This window comes from Anser brachyrhynchus, assembly GCF_964034855.1.
Source record: "Anser brachyrhynchus genome assembly, chromosome: 16".
Classification (NCBI taxonomy): Eukaryota; Metazoa; Chordata; class Aves; order Anseriformes; family Anatidae; genus Anser; species Anser brachyrhynchus.
Window position 1 is genome coordinate 317,442 of NC_137734.1, and position 24,679 is coordinate 342,120.

At 50.6% G+C, this 24,679-nt stretch overlaps 1 protein-coding gene across 5 annotated transcripts in view; it reads left to right on the top strand.

The window, feature by feature from the left end:
• SLC35H1 (solute carrier family 35 member H1) overlaps nucleotides 1-18,286 on the top strand; it is a 34,961-nt gene extending 16,675 nt beyond the window's left edge. The window contains exons 10-11 of one of the 5 annotated variants that reach the window (XR_013940163.1): nucleotides 15,240-15,301; nucleotides 16,177-17,091. The gene's annotated coding sequence lies outside the window, so the exon portion shown is untranslated. The other 4 variants (XR_013940160.1, XR_013940161.1, XR_013940162.1 and 1 more) reach the window with 4 other exon arrangements.
• Nucleotides 18,287-24,679: the final 6,393 nt, after the last annotated feature.

A 24,679-nucleotide genomic window follows, 5' to 3' on the forward strand; every position in this document is an offset into this window, starting at 1 on the left:
ACCAGCACTTGCCCTATTGAGGGCGTGAACAGGGGACAAAGGGTGCTCTGTGTAGAGCAAAAAAGACTCCCTGGTTCCATGAGTGACTAATTTCCCCTCTATTTGATGTTGGCCCACGTGGGCCAGTCCTCTTGTCAATACCCACTGAGGTTCTCCCAAAGTGCTGTCCCTCCGGGTTGGCAGTTGCTGGAGAATAAAAGACCAAGGAGCAGTGAGCTTTTGCTGGGAATTGCATGTACCATTGTTTCCATCATCAGTAAGCTACCTTCAGTTGGGAAGGTGGATCAGCCACCTTCCCAGCTGCTATATCTTGCACAGAAAAGCAAACAGGGGAGCTTTAAGCAGAGAAAAGGAAGAAAAGGCAGCTTACCAGGAAGGGCGGAGAAACTGAATGTAGAAAACAAGGAAGGTGAGAAATGCAGTGAGTTATGCAGCTAGAGGGCATAAGTGCAAGAACTCATTCTGTCTAGCACTGCAAGAGAGTTTGCTGGGACACGGAGCTGTCCTACAAAACCCACAGTAGCATGGGTATCCCTACCATCTTGTTTGCTCTTATGCTTCTCTGTCTAGCAGGGCTGGGTGATTGCTTTATCTATCAGAGTTGCTTGCATTAATAGGCAGTAATGGCCACCTGTGTTAAAGAGCCTGGTTTAAATTACTGATGAATACAGCTCAAACTCTCCAGAGCTAGGAGATTACATGGGGGAGGAGCGGTAATGCTCATGTTTACTCTGTCTTTCCACCAGGTGCTCCTCTTCCCCCAAGGGCTGAAGTGGTTTTGGTGTTTCTTGCTTGTACCTTGGATCTGCAGTGGCACCAGCAAGGGCTGCATGGGAAGCGTAACTGTGTGTATTTCAGGAGTACAGAGAACAGGCATAGCTTGCACAGGGCTTAACTCTTTCTTGTGTGGATGCTTCTTACAGAAGCTTCTACTACAAATTTTATATCGAATGGTGAAAGTGGGAGAGGGAATTGGTCCACGTAGATAGTGTTGTTCCTTCAGCCCCACACAACACTGATCCTGGGAGCTTTCCCAGGGTCTCCCCTCAGCTGTACATCTCCTTTGGCTCCCGCTGCATCAGCACTTCCCTGTGCACTGGGCCCAGCCACCTTGTGTTGCCATTCATCATTTCTGATCCAATAAATTACACCTTTAAAATGCAATGGGAATTGTTTTCTGTGTTTTAGAGCCATGAGTCCTTCAATTTCCATTTGTTTAGTGGATGATGAATGGACAGGGGTGACTGGTGGTCGAGCCATGCAGAGGGATAGGAGAGCTCCGTTACAGTGACTGTGCTCCCTTTGGCAAGCCTTGCACTAGAGGCCTTGTTAGGTTGTGAGGCAACAGCTGTCCGGGGCTTCCCTTTCCATGGTTCAGTTCATAATGGGTCAAAGGAGGGTTTTGTAGAGGCTGAATCAGAACATCCAGTCTTTATTCCTGTACTGCGGGAACATTTTTGCGCTTGATGTCAGGGAGAGGAGAGAGAGCTGCTACGTGGGGTGCCAAGCCCAGGACAATTGGTTGTGCTGCAGAGGCAGGGCTGGGAGCCTCATGCCCTGCAGCTGCTTATGAGGGACTGATTCAGATTGTGGGTAGGAGCCCTAATGTCAGAAAAGAAGGACGGGTGGAGAGTCTCAGGAGAGGATGGCAGAGGAAGAGTGCTGGGCTGGGTGATAGAAGCACAGAGGGCTACTGGTTGCAGGCACCTGGGGAAAAACTGTTCTGGCATCTACAGAATGGAGCAGCCTAGTGTCTTGCAGGTGGCAGAGAAGTCCTTCATGGTGGAGGTAAGGCTCCTGTAAGCTAGCCATTTCTAATAGTAAAATCCAGGACTGTTGGAAACACATGTCAACTGTCCTGGGGGAGGCTATCCCTGAGCAGCTCCAGCATACAGTGATGAGGGAAGACACAACATGTTTGAGACTGCAGCCATTGCCCAGTGTTGTGAATGGTTCTCTTCAAGACAGTGAGATCTGTATGCGTTGCTATGCCAGTTAGTCCTTGTTCAGCCAATGTACCCTTTTGTTTGCTGCATCTGTGGTGCTTTTGTCCTTGTGCTCACTGTTCTCAGTAATCTCAAGTCAAAGGCTGCACCTGCACCACAGTGCTTAGGCGGAAAAGATGTGGGGTACACGGTGGGCATTTGAGGGGCATGGCCTTCACTGCATGGTTTGCTTCCTTCTCCCTCCACGTGCTTGTGTTCTTGCAATTGTAGTTTTAAGTTAGTTGTGCAATACTTTGGGCCTGTCTCATGGTTTTAACGCTGGATGTAGGCTTTCCTATGTGACTTTTGTCCCACAGTTGTGTCTGAGAGTCCTGTCTCGAGCAATAAAAAATTCCATATCTAAATTCACACTGCCAATGCATTTCAGTTCTTCCCCTTTGCCCTCTTATCTCTCTCTGCAAGCTGCAGCCCTCTGGGAAAAGACTGTGAGAGGCCCCCAGCTCTGTTCGTCTGCTCTGGGTGTCTGCAGCAGCTGTTCTGCTGCCATGTACCCACAGTGCTTGCAAAAGTGGCAAGAGTAGGCACAGAAAGAGTTAAATAGTGCTGGGAAAATTGGTGTTTAATCCAGTCCTGTCTCTTCTAGCAAACTTAGATGGGAAAATGCCTCCCTGTTGGAAACAGCACCTCTCGGAAATGGAAATCCAGGATGGCTGGGGATTAGGGTGCCTATCGCTGGAAATGGGTTTCTTATCGTCTCTCTGAGCTGAATTGGTGGGACAGCCTTTGAAAATTGAATTGGCTTCCCTGTTTCTCTCTCTGCTATTGCATCCCTCCTGTGCTGTAGCTTTGTGCTCACCTTCCCTGCCTCTGGTCTCCCTTGTCCCCATGCTCAGCAGAGCAGGGGCTGTCTATGAGTGGGTCATGTCTATGGGGAGAGACAGTGCCACAGCTGGAAGGTGGGTAGGACTGGCTGCATCTGTGAGGATTCATCCTCTGGTCTCTAAAGGCCAGGAAGATGTAGACCCTCTTTCTAAGCTTCCTTCTGACCCTGCAAGGACTGGTGGCCTGGCAGAGCCTGTCATAGGGCAGCATGAGTGGAGGCTTGAAATGATCAGAAGACAACGGGCACAACTAGAAACGAGAGGTGGTGAAGAGGAGCCAGGGTGTAGGAGGGGCTTGACAGAGGGAAAGATGAGAGCAGCTGGAACAGATTGGGGACAAAACAGGTTGAACACATTGGAGCAGGAAAGAGACTGACTTCCTGTGAGACAAGGAGCAGCCTGAATTCCAGGTCTTTGCTGTGCCAGGTGGAGGCATGGCTTTCCCATCGGCACTCAGGCTATGTATTGGGATGGCCAAGGTGGCTCTTACCATTTCCTCATTGCCACGTGTCTGTTTGTGGTATGAAGCATCCCACGCCACCAGCTGGCCTGTACACAGCTCTGTGCTGGTCTCAGGTGTCCCCACGGAGTGTGGCAGTTAATTGCCCCCCTGGCCTGGAGCAGGTTAAGCTGAATGCAGATTGGACACTTTCTCACTGTGAGAACTGCAGGCTGCAGCTGAGGGATGCGGGCGTGCTGGCTGTAAGTGTCCAGGCACAGTGCTAGGCATTTCTTTTAAGATTTTTGTTTCCAGGGTTTGGTTTGGGGATAATTCCATTTTCCTGAGCTGTATTTGACCATAGCTTACCAGTGCCTGATCTCATCTTTGTCTCTGTCACAGTACAGGCTTTTTTTTTGAGGAATTTCCCATCTGTGTTAGAGTTATGTGTGAACTGTAAGCATGAGAGGTGCTATGCATACACATGCTGCTGGCTTTTCAGTGAACCAACCAGCAGTCATGGTGCTCTGCCTAGGTATGGTTGCTACCCTTGTTTCTTTGTCTGCCACAATGTGCTGAGTTTGCAAACGAAAAATACTAGTACAAAAGTATTATGGAGGGTTGTTTGGTTTTTGCTACCATCTGTGGTTGATGAAGCCTGAAGCAAAACTGCCCTCTTTGAGTAGCCCCTCTGCACTAAGCTGGAGTATGTAAAGTAATTGCTGACCATCAGGGCAAAGCCCTAGCCAAGGGTCTGGTTCCTCTTGCAAGAGCAGGCTGTAGAGCTTGCTGTCTGCCCTGAGAAAGAGCTGAAGTCCTTCCACCTTATTAGGGTACTGGTATTTGCTCTCTGCTGAAGGACTTACTTAAATTGCTGACAAATAACGGGAAAAATGTTACCCGTATCATACAAGTGCTTCCGTACATGCCCAGGGACAGCTGCAGCCAGGCCTAGTCACATCAGAGGGGTGGGGAGCCTCAATCTTTCTGCAGCAAAGGAAATTAGGGACAAGTGTATTTTGTTATTTGAGGACCCTATTAAAGAGCTAATTCCTGGAGTGAGATGCAGGATTGTTCATTGATCCCTAGCAGCATCCACACTTGCATGGGAAGACTCACCAGTTTTGTTACATGACACGTGTTCAACCTTATGTGGGGGCAGGGATGGGAGCAGCCCAGTGGCAGCCACAGAGCAATCCTTAACACAGTTTAGGTAAGTTTTATTGTTTTCAGCCCCACATGCTTCTGCATAGCTGCAGACCTGCCCCACGGCCCCAGGGAGTGGAGCTGTGGAGTTTTTCCCACGAGTATTTTGTGAAGGGGGATGTTTGCCCTGCTCTTGGTCCAGGGCCATGTTTGTGAGGGTGCAGGTCCATCTGCACTCCAGCTCAGGGGCAGTCAAGGCAGGGACAAGCATAGGGCTGTCCCTGCGTCACCTGTGGATGCAAAGGGTCACCCAGCTGACCTGGATGTGCATTTTACCCTCTGGGGCTGTCACAGCCCCTTGTGTGTGGTCATGTGTTTAGCAACTGTTAGAGTACATCTATTTCATTTTGGGCTAAAACTGATAAATCAAGGTGACTTTGGGGAGAGAAATAATTCCTTTCTCAGGATTTGCATAATCCTGGGTGGTGATATGATAATGGTGTTTGTTAAAGACAGGACACAATAAATTAATACTGTTAAGTTGTTGCTGCAAAATGCAAAGCAGGTAATTTATTGCGGGTGCAAGGGAGAGTGTGAGTGCAGCAGGCGTGGTAGCGTCAGGTACGGGAGACTAGTTACTGCAGGCAGAGCAGGCTGTAGCACAGGGCCAGCAGCAGTTACTCCTTGGACCCTGCTTGGCCATGGTATAGAGGCTGTCCAGGGGCAGATTATCTGTTTCAGTCCCTTTCCTTGTTGTCTCTGTGGGGGTGGGACATGCTTTGTGCCTCAGACTGATCTCAAGAGCCAGCCTGAAGTGGCTCCCAAGCCCCACGGAGCCAGCCCCTGGTGGAGGAGGGACAGGTTAGCTGAGGGCCACCTGTATCCTGTTGGTGCTGTGGGGACCTCTGGACGCAGGGATGCCCTGGGGGGTTGCAGCATTGAGGAGATGGGCTTTGGCATTGTCCTTCATGCCACCTTGGCCATCCCCTGCAGCCAAGAGACTTTGAGACTTCAGCCCTCAGGAGGTTTTCCTCACCCTGAGAAAGCCTCTTGGTAAGTAAGCCAGCCTGGAGACCTGCTGGCTTTAGCCCCTGTCCTCAGCTTTCACCTCATGTACCTGAATTCAGCTGAGGGACAAGTGAGGAAGAGCTGGTATGCTGAACAGGTAGGGAGAGATGCTTAGAAAAGTTGCACTGGTACTTCACTCATTCTCTGGGCTGGTGCTGCAGCTCCAAAGCTATCCTTGCATGCCATACCCCACTGGAATCCTAATGCACCGTTTATCTCTGCAGCTCCACAGCTTTATTAGAAGGGAGATGCTGTGTGGGAGCCAGAGCAGGATTTCAAGCTAATTGGATTCTGTGTCTCTGTGGTTCCCTGTGTAGGCAGGCGACAGGGATTAGTGCGGTGTTTCTGAGGAACAGAGGAGAGTGAGGATGATGGCCCGCATGGGGATTTCCTCCTGTATAACCCCTGCTGCTAGCCTCAGCATAGGACTTTTCTGGACAGGCTTTCAAGGTGCAGCATGTCCCCATTCTGTGGCAGCGTTGCTGCCCAAATTGCATATGCTCTTCATAATTCTTTGAGCCAGGTACAGTCCCCTTCCCAGGGAAGAAAACAGCTCAAACAACTTCCAAGCATGGGCAAGCCTGACAATAGTCTGATCTCTCCTGCTAATCCCTTTGTGGGGGAAAACAGATGGAAATCAAACATCTGGTGGCTCCTGTGCACAACCAACTACCTGCCTGAACTTGTTCCCCTTTGAGTCCCCACTCCCCTTCCCAAACCTGGGTACTTTCTGGGAACAGTACACATTTGAAAGCCACCTTCCACACGTTCTTAGTCTCGTATTAGAGCCTGTCAGGGCAGTAGCAGGACTCACCTCATTAACATAGATTTATTCCTGTATAAACATTTTATTGCTTTAATTGCAAAGCAGTCATACTGCAGGCAGTGGTAGTAACGGCTCCCTTTACACTGGGTGTTGAGACAGTGTGCCAGGTGTGTGAGCCTGCAGCAGAGTACACACGGCATGCAGCTGAGTGCATGCAGTTATTACTTGCCACGGTGTCTAAATATGTGTGCTGTGCAATTCAGGATCAACCAGTCTGGATAAGTGGCTGAGCGTGGTGGCATCCCAGCAGGTCTGTGGTGTCCCCAGTCCTGTGGGAGCATAGACCTTGCTGCGCGGAGGAAGGGTGGAGGCCTAGAGGTACTGAGACCCTGATTCCACAAGCAGTGGAGGAGGAACAGGGCCCAAGTGTCCACAGTCCTTTCCTCACTCTACCCCTCGGTGTGTGCCTGCACTGTGACATGTGGGCAGACATGTCACCTCGCTGTGTACCCTGGAAGCTGGGTGTCCTGCATTTCTGCTGTGCTGAGGGACAGCTCTCAGGCCCTGGATGGTGAGATGGAGCCCTGGGGCAGCAAGAGATAGGTGAGGGGGGGTCTTGGTCTCGGGCAGTGGGGTATGCCTGCGGTCCTGCTTTGTGGCTCCTGGCAGGGCAGTATATATCTTGGGCTCACTGGACTATGATGCATGGACAAGTGTGTTCCCCAGTTCCCAATGCCATGCTGGTGTTTGTACTTGCTCAGCACAGAAAGCTGATGGTAGAGAGAGGAGCTAAGCCTTCTTGTCTGGTCTAAGCCAATCTCCGGTGAGATGTTTCCGCTGCTGGGGCCAGGGAGAAACCTCGCAAGGGGATCTGGGATGTGGCGTGCTCTTGCCTGCACTATGGCCAGGCTTCCTGTGAGCCTGAGGAGGGAAGAGGAGCCTCTGGTGCTCCCTCACACACTGAGGCAAGGCTGTCTAGGACCATGCCCTGGCAAGGCAAGTGTGGCTGTTTCACCATGCTCTGCCCTTTTTCCTCCATTGGTGTTCTCTCTTGCTGACACGTGTTGAGGAGAGGGAGCTCAGCAAGCAGCTGCGTGCAGGTGTTTACTCTTTGGACAATGTTGGCCAAGCAGTGCTCCAGCTGTGCTGCGAGGCTCACGGGAAGCCTGGCACACTGGCGTGTTTAGCAAACCTGTGTATTTGTGAACGAGACATGTTGCTGGTTTATGTTTGTGTTTGTTGTGTAAAGAGCAATGATGCAGTGCTTTTTCAGCAGGAGAGCCTCCCAGTCAGACCTACCAGCTCCAGCCGCCCTTGGAGCTGGCCGTCAACCCCATGGCAGTGCCAAAATGCCCCCTTCTCCATAAAGTTTCTTGGCAGCTCCTTCCTGGCAATGGAGTGGCTCCGAGGCCTCACCCAGCTGAGCATCAGTGCAGGAGAATGCACCCAGGCAACGATGTCTGCTGAGCTGAAAGATCTCTAAGTGTAGGGGGGACAAGTACTTGCCAGTCTGCCGCTGCAGTTTGTGGTCTCTGTTCTCCCATTCTCATCCAAATGTTAATTTTATGGACACCTTTATGAATCTTGCAGTTTTCCCCTTCCACGGGCTACACAGATTTCATCAAGTTGAGAGGTGGCACTTCTGGCCTTTGGTACCAGGCTGTCAATTTTAAACTCTGAGTGTAATAAAAAACATGGGACCATATTAACACACAATTACTCTGCTGCTCCTTCCTGTAACTCCTTCTTTGCCATCTGAAAGCCTAGGATGCAAAGTAAGTGCCTCAGCTGCAAGCAGAGCCACAGGCTTGGGGCAGCAACTGCCAGAACCAGCCTCCACGCTGGAACAACTATGTATTTTCCACATTGTGAGCTGCTCTTCTCCTGCTTGCCAAGGATGTGGAGTTTTGTGCCCACCTCTGTGTTAGACTAGACAACGTGGACAAATGCTTGTGTCCTGCCTCTGAGACCCTTCCACCTGTTCTGAACAGGAGACACCTGCAACTGTGCCAGTCACACTGTGTATTGATTTGCCAGGCTGAAAGGAAAGGCATTTCTTTGCTTGCTGCAAGACGGTCTTATGCTGACAAGGCTGGAAGAACATGTTCGGGTCATTCCATCAACGCAAAGGTTATATGTTTAGCTGCAGCTATTGAAAACAAAGCAACAGCAGCAGCAACAACACCAAAAGCAGTGGATGCCTCATTAATGCCTGGATTTAAGATTTGCATTTAAGCACCTCTCAGGTACAGTGCATGGAGCTCTGCACTGGACAGCACCCTGTGTCAAGAGTGCTGCCTCTCAGCACTTTTTCACCTGTGGGCAGCTGTGTCAGCTCAGCCCCACTTCACCACAGTTGACAGCTTTGCAAAGCAGATTTTTGGACTCAAATTTTTGTCTGGGAATTTTTGAAGAACCTCCTGCTGTTTTAAAGCATGACCATACCTTTCTGCTCTCTCTGCTGATTAAGAGGGCCTCTTCATGTTGTAGCCTTGCTTTCAGCCACTCAACCTTTGTGAGAATGCCAGTGACCTACTCTAAGAGTTATTTGAGTATAAGTCTTCTGTTGAGTAAATATGGACCTGGAAGAGTCATTTTTTTCCTACCTTGTTCATCCCCATTTTCAGGAAATCAGTAGAGTTCTCATACATTTAACTTATTTTGCAAAACAATCACTTCATAAGTTATTATTTTAGCATCATAAAGCAGGTTGCATTTTGGACGTCATGACTCTCAATTTTCATGACTTTGTAACAACTTGCAATATGCATATTATTTTTTAAAAATCACATCCTGATGCAATATATTTAATAGTCCCATAATTCCAGGATTGTCTCTTCCTGTCAGATGTGTGAGCATGTCACAGAAACTATCCTGCTGCCAGGCTGTTGTCTTTGGAGTCAGGTCCCACCCACCCTTTGCAGCCCCACACCTGCAGAGGCCAAGGCAAACACCAGGATACGCTGCTCTCAAGAGATGGGCAGAGGTCCTGCTCTATGTCTGTTCCTCCCTCTGATCTGTTTCTCTCTGTGCATTTTCTCATCACCTTGTCTGCTGAGAGTTGGAAGTTCTTCCAGGCTGTTGCTGACACAGTGTGGCAATGATAGGGCTCTTTGTGCTTCAGCCGTAATCAGATCACGTCATGACAGATAAGAGTGCACAGGGGCCTTTGCCTGCTAGGGAAGGGTTGTTCAGTTTATAGTCCCTGTCTGCTGCACCCAGAGATGCACCAGATGCTCTGAGCTCCTTTGTCTGTGCCCAGGACCAACTGTTTGCTCTGTGCAGGAGGCAGTAGCTCCTAGCAGCACCCGTATGAGAGTTGGTGAGGGACTGCCGAAGAGGAATGGGTGCTGTGGCTGTCCTGCAGTGTCACCTCCTATGGGACAGTGCCAGGTGCTGTCACCCAGGTACAGGGTGGTGTTGTTAGGTCCTACTCCATGCAAATGGTTCTCTGTACCACATCACTATTTTTCTGTTGGTCTGTAGCAGTTGCTGCGCCTGTTAGATGACCCTACAATCCAGTACAGTCCACAACCAGCTGTCTACAGTGATGAGAAAAACACAGCATACTGGTCCATGGAGGGACTTCATCAAAAAGCTCAGTGGGGAGCAGCCATGTGACTCTGCTGGCCCATAACCTGGTCTCCAGCATGACACCTTGCCCCTGCCATGGTGCTGTGCACCAGCCCCGCCACAGCGTGCAGCTGAATGACGTGGCTCTGGGGTGCAGGCACCCAGTGAGCACCCAGGTCCCAGCTGAAGAGCAGCAGCAGATGGATGTAGAAAGCCTTTAAATTCAGCACATGATCAATACTAAACTGATCTTCTGGAGTCCTTTATAAGATTACCCCAGTCTCATGCATCCAATTGTAAAAAATCACTCAGCACACTAGGGAGATGTGAGAAATGCCGCAAACCCCATTTAGGATGCACAGAGCCAGAGTAAGTAACTTCACAATTGTTTCTTGCAGTAAATAATTTATCCCCTTTTTTTTTTTTCTTATTGCCCCCACCCCCCTGCCTCAGCTCCTTTCTGTTTCCTCTTTTGTCCTGAAATTCCCTTGCTGGGTAGCTTCTGTTATTGTGATTCCCTACCACACATGTGCTTGTGCACACACAGGAACACAAATCTGTCCTAGTCCAACATTTGCTGGTTGCTCTACCAGGGCCAGCAGTGCTGGGGCAGAGACAATGCCATTTCACTGCTCAGCATTAGCAGAACTGAGCTGGGCTCAGTCCAGGCCTTGGCCTGGCTTCCCCATCCTGGTCTCTGCCCCAGTGCTGCTTTTACTGGTGTCAGGATGCGTTAATAAAAATGTCTGGAATGCGTTAGCAATGCTAATAGTATTTCTGAACTAATTAGTAATGCTGTTTGAACGAACTCTCACTTAATGATACAAATTACCAGTCAGACAGGCACAGTGCGGGGGCTGCAGCTGACAAGTGGAGAGCAGCGATTACGGGGTGGGAGGCTGCTCTGGCATGGGGCCGGGCGGCGGCCGGTGCTCCTCGTCTGGCTGCATGCTGGGCATCCCTGCACGCTCAGAGCTAGGTGCCGCAGTGCGAGGGGAGCTGGTACACGTGGCGTGCCACATCCAGGCTGGGGTGTTTGGGAGGCTCTGTCCTGATTGCACACCCTTAATGGTGCAGGCCCCTGTGGTCTTGCTGAACCAGATGACTCATATGTAATGTAAGTTGCTACAGCTGCTAAAAACAGGTTGACATGAGTCCCTGCCATGGGAAGGAGCTTATCTGGCCATGTTAGTAGAGGCAAGGCTGTTACCTGTATCTCTGAAGCCCTTGGCAGCACGCTAGCTCCTGAGGCATCCTGCTTTTGGGTAGCTTTGTGGAAAAGACTTGAGTACAAATTGGCAGGTGTTTGTTGAGCTGAAAATTGTTGGAGTCAGGGAGACTGTCAGGAAGAATTCTGATTCTGTCCACCTCTGATCACTGTGAAGGGCAGGAGTGGCTGTGGTCTGTGCTTGCCAGACCCCAAACTGCACCTTCAGGAACAGATCATGCTCTTCAGGTGTTGCCCATCCCTCTCCACTGGCTCTTTTACTGCTCCTTCCATCAAGGCAGCCAGTGACCTTTTGAAGAGAAATGATCCCAGCATCAATGTGATATTTTGTGTGCTAACCCCTTGGGAATCTGTAAGTATTTATAGGCCACATCTGAGTTATTCTAGTCCCCTGCTTTGTGATGTGCTGGCAAGATCCCACCATCTGGAGGTCAGTGGCTGTTTTTGGACAGTGGTTGTTTTGGACCCAGACCAGAATCCCTGAAATGCCTCTGGGGCACTTACCAGGCCCTGGGCTGTAAAGGGCTAGAGTGCCTCAGACACAAGCTGCTTTGACACTTTCTGACTGCTGCTGCTCTGGGCACAGAAACCTGACTGTGAATGAGTTGCTGCCCCAATGAGCTGTGAGTCCAAGGCCCCCAGTGCCTTGGGCACTGCACTCCCAGCAGCTCTGGGTAGGGATCGGGCACATCATGGATGATATCGCCAGGAGCGGCTCCCTAAGCTGTGCAAAGGGGGTCTGCACCTGACCTTAGCCTGAGGTTGCCCGTTACGTCACACCCCCAAAGCCTGGTCTAACCAGAGCTGATGCTAACCAGGTTGGGGAGGATGAGGATGTGCATGCACAGCCCTGCTGACTCCCACCACTCCTGCTGCCTCCGCTGGCTGCCTGCGAGTGAAGGTGAATGGAGGAGCTCAGGACAGGCAGTGGTGCCTCTGCTGGCCCTGGGGCCAGCTCCTGGAGCAGCGTACTCTGGATACCCCTGCAGATGAGAGCTGGTGGCACTCAGCACCTCTAGGGCTGCCTTCAAGGCTCTGACTTTGCTTTCCATTCAAGGCCCGTGCTTCAGCTCAACCCTATATGCTTCCTGTGGGATTAGGCATGCCGTGCCCATGGGACTGGCTGTTGATAGCCCCCCTCTGCCACCAGGCAGCAGCCTGTGGGACAGGGCTGCACATGGCCACGTCAGGCTGAGCTGACAGGCCTGGTGTGAAGTAAGATGAATGGGCTGAAGTTGGTGAAAATGATTCTAATTTATAATCTGCTGCTTTGTGGAGCTCCCCAATTAATTCTCTGTAGATACATAAGTAGGCCACATGTTTGCTTTGCTTCGAGTGTAATAAACATTACATTCTGTCCTCTGCTTTTGGTGCCGGTTCCTGTCAGAGCATTAGTCCCTATAGCTAATTCCTCACACCTGTCTCCCAGGCTCCTGGGAGCCTGGCTGAGCATGGGGAGGAAACGCCAGGCTCCAGGAAACTTGTGGCGTGGAGAGATAAATTGCTGATCAAAGGGCTATCACACAGTGCCTCTGAATATTTAGTCGCAGGCAAGGCAGCCAAGCCCACTCAGGAAAGGGCTTTGTTCTTGAAGAGCTGTTTGCCTGGCTTCGCTCTGCGGCACCAAGCAGCTGGGGTGGGATGGGGTGCTGGGAGCTACATACCCTCAAGTCAAAAAGAACTGGCAAAGGAGGGGGTTATAAGGGTGTAATGGGGCGGGGGGGTGGGGGCTGTTACAACATTTGCAGCAGATGGGTGAGCTCTGCTGGGGTCTGGATGTCAGCATGGAGCTGCTGCATAACCAAGTCACTTGCTTTGAGTGGGAAGAACAGTCTGACTGGGGCACGCGCTTTAGCTGAGTGCGTGACTTTCCTGCTTGTCCTGCTACCTGTGTCTTCCAAGGTTCCTGAGCAGCAGGAGACCTTTCCCAGGCCTTCCTCTCCATTCCACACCCAGGAAAAATCCTCCATACTTGCTTACTTGCCCCAGCCTGCTCAGCACCCTGGCTTTGCTCTGGTGCTTTGTTGGTTCATAAGGTGAAGAAGCACAGAGCTGCTTTACTTGTTGAGATGCCTTTTTGGGGGTGAATGAATTGGAATTGCCATGTGCTGGGTGAAGGTGCCGAATATGATCTAGTTTGATGCGATGATGGGTTATTGATTGCAGTGTAGAAAAGTGGGGCAGCTTACTCGTCATTGTGTTTTAACTATCTCCAGAGAAAAGAGAACTAAAAATCAGTTTAGCAGGCAGTTTAATAGTGAGTTTCAGCATTACTGCCATTAACAGCCAGGCCACTCTTCTCTCTCACCTGGTTTTCCTCTTGTACCCACAGCTTCTCTGCTGGCACCTCAGAGCAAGCAAAGCACTTGCCTGACCCTGGGCTGCCATACTGCCCTGGGTGGTGCAGAGCCAGCCAGACTTGCTCGTTTTGTGTCCTTCACTCTGCCTTGGGACAGGGACAAATTCCTTGAGCTTTGGCAGGGGTGAGGTGCCAGCTTCTGCCTGTACAGCAGCACCCAGTTCTGTGCTTACACGGGCACAGGGAGCCTGGCTCAGCAACTGTAGAGCATCTGACCGCACTGAGGGTATGAACATCCCATCTGCCCTCGTGCCATGGTGGTGAGCATTTGCGGCCATAGCATTCCCTGGGGAGGTTCTGGCAGGAGGAGCTGTGGTAGGTACTCTCAAGGACAAAGATGCTAGGCTGGCCTTGGGGTACCTGCCCCCCCCTTTTTCTGGAGCCCCAGATGCTGGCACTTGTGTGCCCCGTGCAGGCCTGCCAGGGAGAGGAGCCAAGCAGTAACTGTTATCGGGCTCACACAGCCCTTCCCATCTGGCTGCTCTTCTGAGGAGTGAGCCACACTGCCTGTAGGTGCCAGGGAGCGCTCGCAGGTGCTCCTGAGGCAGGAGGTACAGATGCGCTGTCTGTAAAGTCTTGGTGCAGAAAAGGCTGTGAGGTGACGCTGGTTAGTGACAGAGTCAGCCTTACCCCTCCAAGCCAGCTTGTTGCAACCCCAGGAGGGCCTGTGGCCTCTCTTCTCACCTTGGATATGCAGATGGGAGCTGGTATGGAGTCCTGGGATTTGTGTCAGCTCAGGCAGCTTGACCTATGTTGCAGGAGGCTGAAAACACAAAGCTCAGACTGGGTCTGGGTTCAGAGCACTGGGGGTGGAGAGATGGAGCAAGAGGATGCACAAAGCTGCTGAGATTCCAAGGCCACAATTTCTCCCAACTGCTATGAGGCACAGTCCTCTCTGAGAGGTCTGCCAGGGCAGGAAACACCTGGGATCAAGGCTCTGCTGGCAGACATGGTCAGTGTCTGTGTCACTGCTCTCTGACTATCCTCACTCCTGTAGCACTCTGGAGCAAGCAGATTGCAGCCAGAGGTCTGTGAACAGCAAGGGTGGTCCAGGGAAGGCAAGATGCTGGGGGCTCTCCGGTCTGGACCACAACTGTTTGCATTGTGCCACTGGCAGCAGGTGAAGGGAAAGCTGCCCCTCTGCCTGAATGGAGTCCAGACTGAAGACCCTGAAGACCTTTCCTGGGGTGTTTTCAAACTCTGTGGCTGTGGAGCCACTGAGATTGCACCAGGACACTGAGGTTTCTCTTGCGTCTCCTGAAGCTATCCCAGAGGTTCTGGGAAGGGCTGAGCTAGCAGGTGCCCACAGCACCCACTGCTGGGTGCTTCTGGCACAGTGACAGCTGCTCTGCACCTTGGCTTTGGGGACCACCCCCAGCCCCCCCAGCACATTTTCTGGAGAGACTGTGCCAGGAATCTGGCTGTGGCAAGGGAGAGGGCAGTCCCATGACTCTGCCACTTTGAGAACTCCGCTCTTCAGCTATTTCAAAGAGTTTGGACACTTTGCCCAGTTCTGCTCCCTCAGTGTCTGTCTCTTGCTCTTTCCTCACCCCATCCACACCACAGACAGAGGACAAGGGACTGCAAGGCATTAGAAGAGATGACAGAGCTGAGCACCCAGGCCCACCAAGCCCAGCACCTTCCTCAGCCCCAGTTTTCCCCACCTTTGTAATGCCCCCTCACGCTCAGAGAGCTGCCAGTGCAATGCTTGCACCCAGGCTCCCTGGCCTGGCCTGGCTCTCATCCTGAATTTATTTTTACATCTTATGACTCTCAGAGGTTTTTTAATTTAATGGGTTCTTCTTTTTTTTTTCTTTCTTTCTTCCTTCTTAGCACCTGAACTGGATCCTCTCTGAGCCGCTGCCAGCTCCAGGGATTACAAGTGAATATTTCAGGTTTGATGATGTATTTGAAGTTTCAGGGAAGGAAGTGGTATGTGTAGCCTGCTCCCCCCCATACCTGTCCCAGGGCTGTGGTGCAAGCTGCTGCTGTTGCTCCAAAGACAATCTCAGGGATACTCTACGGAGCCACACTGAACATTGCTTGGCCCTACCTGGACATGGCCTTCCCAGATCCTGGAGCCTGGAGGCTAAGGCTGCCAGGCCACCACAGGGCAGCAGGCTTGTTTTCATCCAGCTGCTTGTACAGGCTGCTGTTCTTCAGGGAGGCAGCTCCCCGGAACCAGCACTGGAAGAATGTTGCAAGGCCATAGAGTGCTGTGGACTGAACCACAGCACCCTGCTTGGCAGCCCAGGTCCAGGAGGGGTTAAATTCCAGACCAGTGTGTGTATCCTGGCAGCTCTGAAGCATAGTGAAGAAGGCAATGGGCAAACATGACCTGCTGTAAACAAGTTTACAGTAGAGCATAAACCCAAAGCTGAAAGGCCTTCAGAAAATGAAAATTCTTCCCTGACAAAGATGGTGGGAGCCACATCCACAGGCACTCACGCTTGGCAGCAAACCCTTCTCAAGTGGTCTTCAGAGAGCTCTCTGCAAGCAGAAGCTGTTTTTAAGACAGGGAGAAGGAGGGCTACTGCAAAGTTCCTCTTTGGATTTCAGAAAGGATCCTGGGGATCTTTGACAGGGCTGGTGGTGGTCACAGAGAGACTGTAAAGAAGGTTTGTCTCAAGTGGTGTCTGCTGCTGGGAAATGGCTTTGGGGAGTCTATCCTGGGGAAGAGGCAGTGCTTTCCTACCCTACTGCAGAACTGCTCAGACATTGCTTTTTGGAAGCGGGACTCCTGAATCACGTGTCTCTATTTCACTGCCAGGAAACCGCTAGCACTGTGGCACTGATGGCAGAACCAGGTGGTATGAGACAGTGGGAGCTACTGTCCAGCCAATGGCTTCTTGCTCACTCTGAGAAGATCACTTGGCACATCTTCCTATGCTTCTGGACTTGAGCTGGAGAACTGACTTGGTGGCTAGCTGCTGCTGGGCGAAAAGATATACCTCCAGGGTCATCGTGCTGTTGTCTCCAGGCACGGGTGGAGGAGGGAAGTGTTTGCAGTGGACTGAGAGGTGGAGATGCAGAGCATTTGGGTGTATTGTTTATGTTTGCTGAGTGCAGAGCAGAACTCTGCTTGGCTCTTCCAGTGTGCCCTGAACTCCACAGGGTAAGGAAGCAGAAGAGACATCCCTCACTGGATCCCAGGGTACATGTCAGACCATCAGTGGTCTCTCTGGTCTGTGTTTGCACAGTGCCAAGTGTTGCTAGTTCTCAAGACAAGGGGCACAGAAAGATATGCTGGAAAATTATTTTTAACCTCCTGTAGTTTACTGTTCAGAAAGGTAAGTCACGTCTGTCAAGGCTGGTTCAGTAGCAGCCACTGTGGAGGCAATCTTTTCCTGATATACACATCTTTTTGCAAGGTGGTGCTCACAAAATTTAAGTATGATCTTTCATGGTTTCCAGGAGCTCTTGGAAGAACTAACAAGCATATCACAGGGTCCAGCGTTAAACTCTTCCCTGCTGGGATGCAGTAGAGAACAGAAACTGTCAAACAGTTTGAGATCCATTTAATAGCAATTAGTGTGGATGAAAGAAGCACTAACGTGAAAGCCTCAGTCTCTGCGCCTAGGATGAGAGGAGGAGAGGAACGTATAAGAGAAAATGTAAACATGACAAAATGTGGTTGTGTATCCCACAAAACAATGAATCATTTTAACCTTTCCCATCCTTTTCATGCAAGCAGAAGCAGTCAATCCATATGTGACAGAATTGAGGACCTGCAGTACAACCATGGAGCTGAGGATCTGACAGAATTGTGAACACAGAATAATCTTTGAAATTCTACATACAGCATGAAAGGAAAGGCAAGTATATGATGAATAAGAGACAGAAGCTGCAACAGCAGAAGCCGTCTGGATAAGAGAACTCCTCTGCCCACCCAGAGGAGGACCCATTGGAGAGGAGAAGCCATCACTGGTAACAGATATTGAGCACCTACAGAAAGTAGAAGTATTTCCCAGGAAAATCCCAAATTGCAACAAATGTAGCCTTAAAATATATCGTTGTAAAAGCCTGAAAAATGTGATTCAGAATTTGTGTTCATAAAGGCTGCAGCCTCTGGAGGGCTCTCTTTCAGTAAAAGCATATGATAGGCTTTACCCTGTGAAGTGGTGAAAACAATCAAGAGATGCCAACAGTTAGCTTCAAGACAAAGGGTTAGGTGCGTTGGTAGGATGGTGTCCGTGGAAAAAGGAGAGGAAGGCATACAACAGCTAAGCAGGTGAATATTTGGTTATGTACACAATTTCACAATTTGGAAATACTAACGTTTTTAGAAAGTTAGGATCGTTCTCTGGATCCTGGTAATTGCGTGAGCAGAGGAGCTCAACGTGATGTGCTTGCACCATGTCTTTCGGGAGGTTCAGATTCCTGCAGTTGTACTTTGGAAAAGTTGTAGACGCTTATCATGAAACGATACACAAAGAAGCCTGCTACTGACAAGAGAAGAACAATACATGGCAGAAGAAAAGCGTAAGTTTAAAGAGAACTTGGTACAACAAGGGCTACCAGGGGGATGATGGAAGCCAGTGGGCTGACTGGACATGCACAGATGTCATCTGTTAAAGGCAGTGGGTCTGATGGTGGTGACAACGGGATTTGCATGAGAGGGGACTACACTTGATGAAGGATGAGCAGAGGTGGGTCTGATGCTGCACCTTCTAGATGTAGCCGCTGGATGAAGGCCCCTTCCCCTGCGGTGCAGAAGGGCTTTGCTGGTCCCTCCCAACCATGTTATTCCTCAGGGTGCTGGACTCAGCCATTACAGCACCAGTGTATTCCAGAAGTGGTCAGATCGCCATGCCTTTCTGGGATGTGAGTCCAAAAAGCATTCTAGTACCAGAAATAAACAACTACTATTTTCCAACTTACATACTCTCCACAGCTTTTTGCAGCCAAATTTTGGCTTTCACTGCATGTGACTGCACCACAGTTCTCCTACTGTCTGTATGGGAAGATTACAATTGCTTTGAGCCCTGTTTCTGTCTGCTCTCAGCTGGCATCAGGGTCATGGACGAGCACAAGTATGAACGTGTGTGTATGCATGCATTTCTGTTTACTAGGGAGAGAATGACAAGAGGAAATTGTATCATGCTCCTTCTGACATAGCCCTGTTCTAAGCTTTGCATCTAGCTGGGACCCTTGTATGTAGCCCAGACCCCATAGCCCAGACATCTGCCTTTCCTCCATTTTCTTTACTCTGGTTAGTTATATTGCATATCTAGGGGATGGCTTCAGTTATCCACTCTGTTACTCCACCCAGGTGGTGAGCTGTGCATCCAGCTGTAAATCTCAGGAGCAAACACAGCTTGGAATAGAGTGCCTGCGCTGCCTGCAGAAGGATATTGTGTGAGCACACCCCACAGCAGTGGATCCCCCTCCCCAGATTACATCTCAGTCACATTGTCTGCCTGCCCACTAGCAGGTCCAAACTCTTGCTGTTGGGCTTTCTTCAGTCCACAGTCTGGTACTGGACCAGCAGGGCAAATGCTGAGTCACTGATACAAGTAACTGCTCCAACCATTAATTTTTATAGTCTGAGTGACAGCACTTCGTGCTGGGCACAACCAGTGACAGAGATGAAAGCTTGAAGCCAAACAGACATCACAGAACCAGCACAAGTGCTATTTATTAAAGAAATGCCTGGATTGCAGAGGAAGCAGAGGGGTGTGTCTTGAAAGGAACCTTTAACACCTAAGAGTGAAAAGTAACAAGGACTGTGAAGCAATGGGAGCTGCCAGAGGCAGCAGCTAATGGACCTGGTCCTGGGGTGAGCTGGCAGCAGGGAGCATGTGGCAGGGAGCCATAGGGTAAATTGTGCTGCTTCATCTGTAGCCATAAAAGCAAAGCAAACGGACTGTCGTCAAGCTGAGCATAGGCACTGCCCAAGCTGAGCTGAGAGGCAAGAAAATGCCATTGGGGAAGGGGATATTCCTGGGCTTGCACAGGGAACTGCTACTTTTGACCGTGGTCTCTGCATAGAAGCTAACGCCATGCACCGCCGTCACCAGTGTACAGTGTGTTTCTGTCCCCTTCAACACTGGAGCAGGGACCAGCTCCCACCTCCTGGTCCAGACCCACTGCCTCAGCTGCTGAGCTCAGCTGAGCAGACTGCACGTCCCCCTCACCAGTGTGTCAGCGCAGCCTCTACAGGCTGGGCTTCAAGCCAGGCTTCAAGCCCTCTTTCCTCCCTCGCTGCAAATAGGCCTGCCCCTCTGTAAAGACAGGTTTCCATCTTCAAGCAGTTCACCAGTCCCCTCCTTCTACTTGCGCAGACTGCCTATGCTTAGCGTACTTAACGGGGGTGGACTACACAGGGCCGCTCTGGTCCTCTCCCACAACACACGCCCGGCCCCAGGCCCTGCACATTCCCATGCCAGGCCCCCACCACATAACGGCCTGTCCTTTCATGCCAGCCTCTCAGCCGGGGGTGCCGCGTGCGCATGCCAGTCCCTGGTCCTGAGTTGCTCTGTGCAGCAGAATCCACTGCATAAGGTCTATTTCAAGAGCCCCTCCAGGTCAGTTAGCAATTACCTGCACCAGATATGCACTTGGAGAGGAGCTTCTGATATCTTCAATGCACTCATTTTCCTCTTTCGATTTCAAATTCGCCTCACTGGAAATAGGCACTTCAGCTTCTTTTACAGACCGTAGTAAATTAGGATTTCGTCCAGTTCTGTTGGTTTTGCTGATAGAGATGTTTTTCCCCACGGAGGCAAAGACATGGCCAGTCTGAGCTGTGTCCAGACCCTTCCATTCCAACTTTTCCAGCCAGGCCTGTAGCTGATGTCACGGTGCAGAGAATATTTCTGCACAGAGTGCTGGTCCTAGTGTGGGCTGAGGAGCCGTTCCCAGGATTGCCACCCCGGTGACAAACGTCTTGTTATAAATTCTGACTGGTGGCCAGTGTTATTCAGAGGTGTCCAGTGAGCAAAAGCATTCCCTCCCTTGCAGAGTCAGCTGCAGTGCAAATTTTCCATCTGCATAATCCAGTCTTAGCCTGGAAGGAAAAGGACTGGAGAGAAGGAAATCGAGTCTCTTTGTGTCTGTCCTCATCCTTGATCTGAAACCTCACTGCCAGCTTGTCACAGACATTTCCTACAACAAAGTACTTCGTGCTGGGTTCTTCCAGAGTCACCCTGGTCACACAGCAGCTGACAGCTCTGGGCGTGCCCCAGGTGGTTTTTCCTGCTGCTGCACCTCAGCTGAGGAAGACGCATTCTCCTGCTTGTGCCCAAGGACACACTCCCAAGGGAAGGGACCTTTGCTGAAGCCTTGTGCCTGGTGCACCTGCTGCAGTCCCTGGGGCCAGAGCAGAGCCATCCCCTGCACGTTCCTGCCCACTGGCTCAGCTGGGAGAGGCTCGGGCCAGCCGTCTGCACGCAGCCAAAGGGGCTGTGCGGGGGAGGGTGTCTGCCGATTTGCCTTTGGGCTCTTCACTAGGCTCCTGGTGCATGATGTGAAGTCGCATGTCTCCCTACCCAAAACCAGTGGTTCAGTGCTCAGAGGGAGAAGCAATTTTACATAAAGTTCAATTAAATATTTGCTTTATAATTGCGCAACAAATTATTCATAAAGGCATTGGAATTTAATCACAAGGCTGACACCGTGGAGTGTGCAAATGACACAGTACTTGGGGAGAATAAAGATGGAGGAGAGCTTCCAGGCTTTGGTGACACACAGTGCCTGACTGTGTGGGACAGTAGAAATGCTCCCAAAAAAAGACTGGAAGCAGCACCAACGAGCCTAAGCAAGGTGGTGCCGCTTGTCTAGCAGAAGTAGAGTGGCGTATGAGAACTGGCTCTGGGCAATAGATTGGGGGTTTTGGCCAGTGTGTGCCCAGAAGACCAAGGCAGTGCTCGTCTGTGTCCATCCCAACCATGTCATGTTGGCTCTGGCCTCATGTAGGGCATGCTCTGTGGTATGCTAAGGAGAAGCTCAACCTGTGTGAACACAGAATTGCTGCCTCCAGCTCTTTCCACCATCTCCAGCAGGAGTCATGGGATTCCTGGGCCTTTTTGGGTGTGCAGAGGCCTCTCCCTAGTATGCAGAAAGGCCCCTAGTCATGTGGAGCAACCAGCCTGTGGAGTCAATCCTTCTAAACCTGCACTGGGGCAGTGTCTGAGGAAAGGCAGGAGGCAATCTGGGTGTGTAATGTGGCATCACAGTCCCTGAGAGACAGGCAGTGTGATGCAGTGCTTTGCAGAAGATGGCTGCTGAGCACAGCAGGAGCAAATGTGAGCACCCAGGGACCCTCTGCAGGGAATCTAACAGAGGGACTTACTTCATGGCCTTCTTCTTGAGCCGCAGCCCTGGGAGCAGAGCCTTCACTGCCAGTCCTAACACCCAGTGTTCATAGAATATCCTTAGTTGGAAGGGACCCACAAGGATCATTGAGTCCAACTCCTGGGTCCCCAAAGGACCACCCAAAAAAAGTTCAGGCTGAACTTGGAGGGCAGAAGACTGAATCCTCAACCCTGTGAAGAGCGAGACTGGTGGGACTGAGTTATGTGAATCTGTTTGTTCCTCTGAGATGGTGTCAGGTGAGGTCTGAGAATGAAAAATGGCCTGCTGTACAGATGCTGAGCCCAGCTCTCACCTGATTTTGCTTTGCCTAGCAAGGACATGTCCATCCCAGATTCTGTCCCCTGCTGTCATCCTGTGCAGTGGGCTGCAGACTGCCCCTGTCCCACTAGGGAGAAGCTCTGCAGGGCATCCAGTGTTAGATGGGCTGTGATTGACAGGGGAGCTGGGTCCTGGACAGAGAGCTGGACTGGAGATGGATTGCCTGCCACCCAGATGTGGACATTAGACAGGGAGTTAGATTAATGGGAGCTGGCTCTGCCAACATAGAAGTGAGTCACAGAGCCTGTCCTGTGCTGAATCTGCTTCTCCAATAGGGAAGAAGTAGGAGGATTTAGCAAGATTAATCCCTCATAGAGTTGTGAGAATAGCCAGCATTCATGTGCTTCTCAGCAACAGATTTCCATGTAAGCAGACAGCATTTTGACTTGCTTTGTGTGACAGAGCATAGATCCATACTGGTAACTTTGGAATTCCCTTCCACTCGTCACAGGTAGGATTGACTGTCCTTCCCCACTCAAACATGAACCCTGCAAAGCACAGTCTGCACACAAGCACCAAGAAAGCAGTGGCTTGAGAGCACTTGCTCCCTGATTTTTTCCTGAAGTCATTGTCTGCAGCTGCTCTGCCCCAAACAATGCTGGACCCTGCACAGAACACATGAGAAAGGAGTAAGAACTTCTTTGGGCAGCTGGAAGGATTGGGTGACACATCAGCTGGGAGAGTTCACTCGGCCTCTGCCATCTTCATATAGAGGAGGAGCAGGGAGCAGACCTGGACAATAAATAACCAGAGCATCTTCCCTGGTGAGATCTACTCTTCCCTCTGGCCAGCATTTTCTGACACAGCAGGAATGACAAATGTGGTGAGAGCTGCTAGGAGGGAGAACAGGTTGGTCATGGCTACCTCTTTTTGGCAGGAAGTGATGGGAAGGGCTCAGTAACCCTGTCTCTGCCCCTCCCAACACCAAACTCAACAGGGAGAAAGATGAGGCCAAGAAGAGGAAATTTCAGTAAACTGCTTTTATGTTGTGTTTACAGGAACAGAAAAGGGAACCTCAGTGGTAGTGACCCAGGAAGATTTTAATGGAAAAGGTAAATTTCTGTTCTACATTGGGAATCCTTTTTTTTTTTTTTGATTTGATTTTGTTTTGTTTTGTTTTGTTTTTCCTGATATTTCTTTAGTTCATGTCATGGCTCTTCAGTCTGAGCAGTTTTACAAATCTGCTGTGGAGATGAAAGCACCAAGAAACGCTGCTCAGGATCAAGTTGGAAAAGCTTTTAACTTTCAGCTTCTACAGAAAAAGGCATGGCGGGGGGGGGGAGGCAAAGGCTGGGAAAAAGAAGAGGAAAGAGCAAAAAGAGATAAGGAGAAATGATGAGTGAAAGGTAAAGAGCAGAGAAGACAAATCACAACATGGGAGATAGAAAAGGAACAAGTCACTAACAGAAAGAAAAGGAGAGGATAGGGATAGAACAAAGCAAAGGAGCCTGGAGCTCAATGAGATGGGGAGAGTACGTCAGCATAAGGGAAGAGTGCTGCAGGTACGGGAGAGCTAAGACATACAAAAGAGCTATTTGAATGCTGGGATAAAGCAATGATAGGAATAAGAGGAAAGGAGAAGCCAGATGGGGACTAAATTGCCATGGAGATAAAGGAAAAGCCAGCAAAGTCAAAGGATAACCAATCCATCCCTGCCTCACTGAAAATGCAAGACATGACATGAAAGTGACATGCTGATGTTTGCAAGAGGCTGTGGGACAGAGCTGTGGGAGCTGTGTTCACTGTTCATACATATGGGGAGCCACATTCCCAAAGGGAGTGATCATGTCATGGGTGGCCCATGTTCTCCTGCCTTGCATCCACCGTCATCCCTTCCCCCCTGTGCTTCTGAGCATACTCTGAAGCATTGCTGGCTTCAGTTCTTACGGAACGACTGTCATAACATGCCTTGTTACAGTGCTGTCTGGGCTTATCAGCACCCTGCAGGACAGCAGCAAGAGGGCATGGAGCAGCTGTGGCACAGGAGAGGGGGTGATGGCAGGAGAGACAAACATTCCCTAGCTCTGGGGTATGGAGGTCTCAGCAAAAGCAGACTGGAGAAGGGCACAAATGTAGACAAGTGCTGGAACTGTCGCCACCCAGTATAACACCAGCTAATTGGATGCTTTCTGCTAGGTGGGCTGAACTCCATCTGGGCTGCAGCTGCACCGTGGGGGGCTGTCCCAGCGAAAAGATCTGGATGTTGCCAGTGACTGTGCCAATGCTGACACAAGAGCCCAGCAGCTTTCCTAGGGCTACACCAACATTGAGCAAAGTCTCTGTTTGCAGACAGTGCTAGCAGTGGAGGAGCTGCACTCCAGGCTTTGCTTCTTTCCCTGTAAGAGCATCAGGCACGAGTGGGATCTACTTTGGCAGCAGTGCTGGCAACTGGAAGGTTTCTCATACTCACACAGGGATTCAGAACATTTCTAGATGTTTCTCTGTCTGAAGGGTCTGGCAAGGAGCATTTTCTAGGTCTTCTTTTAGGGCCCCATTGGCCTTTGAGGGTGGGAATAAGCAACAGAATGAGGATTGGAAGCTTTTTGCCAGCCAGAGCAAGAGGGCTGGAAGACATCTGCCTGAGCCTGCTGCTAGATCTGTGCCCTGCTCATCTCTTGGTCCTGCAAAGGAGAAGTCAA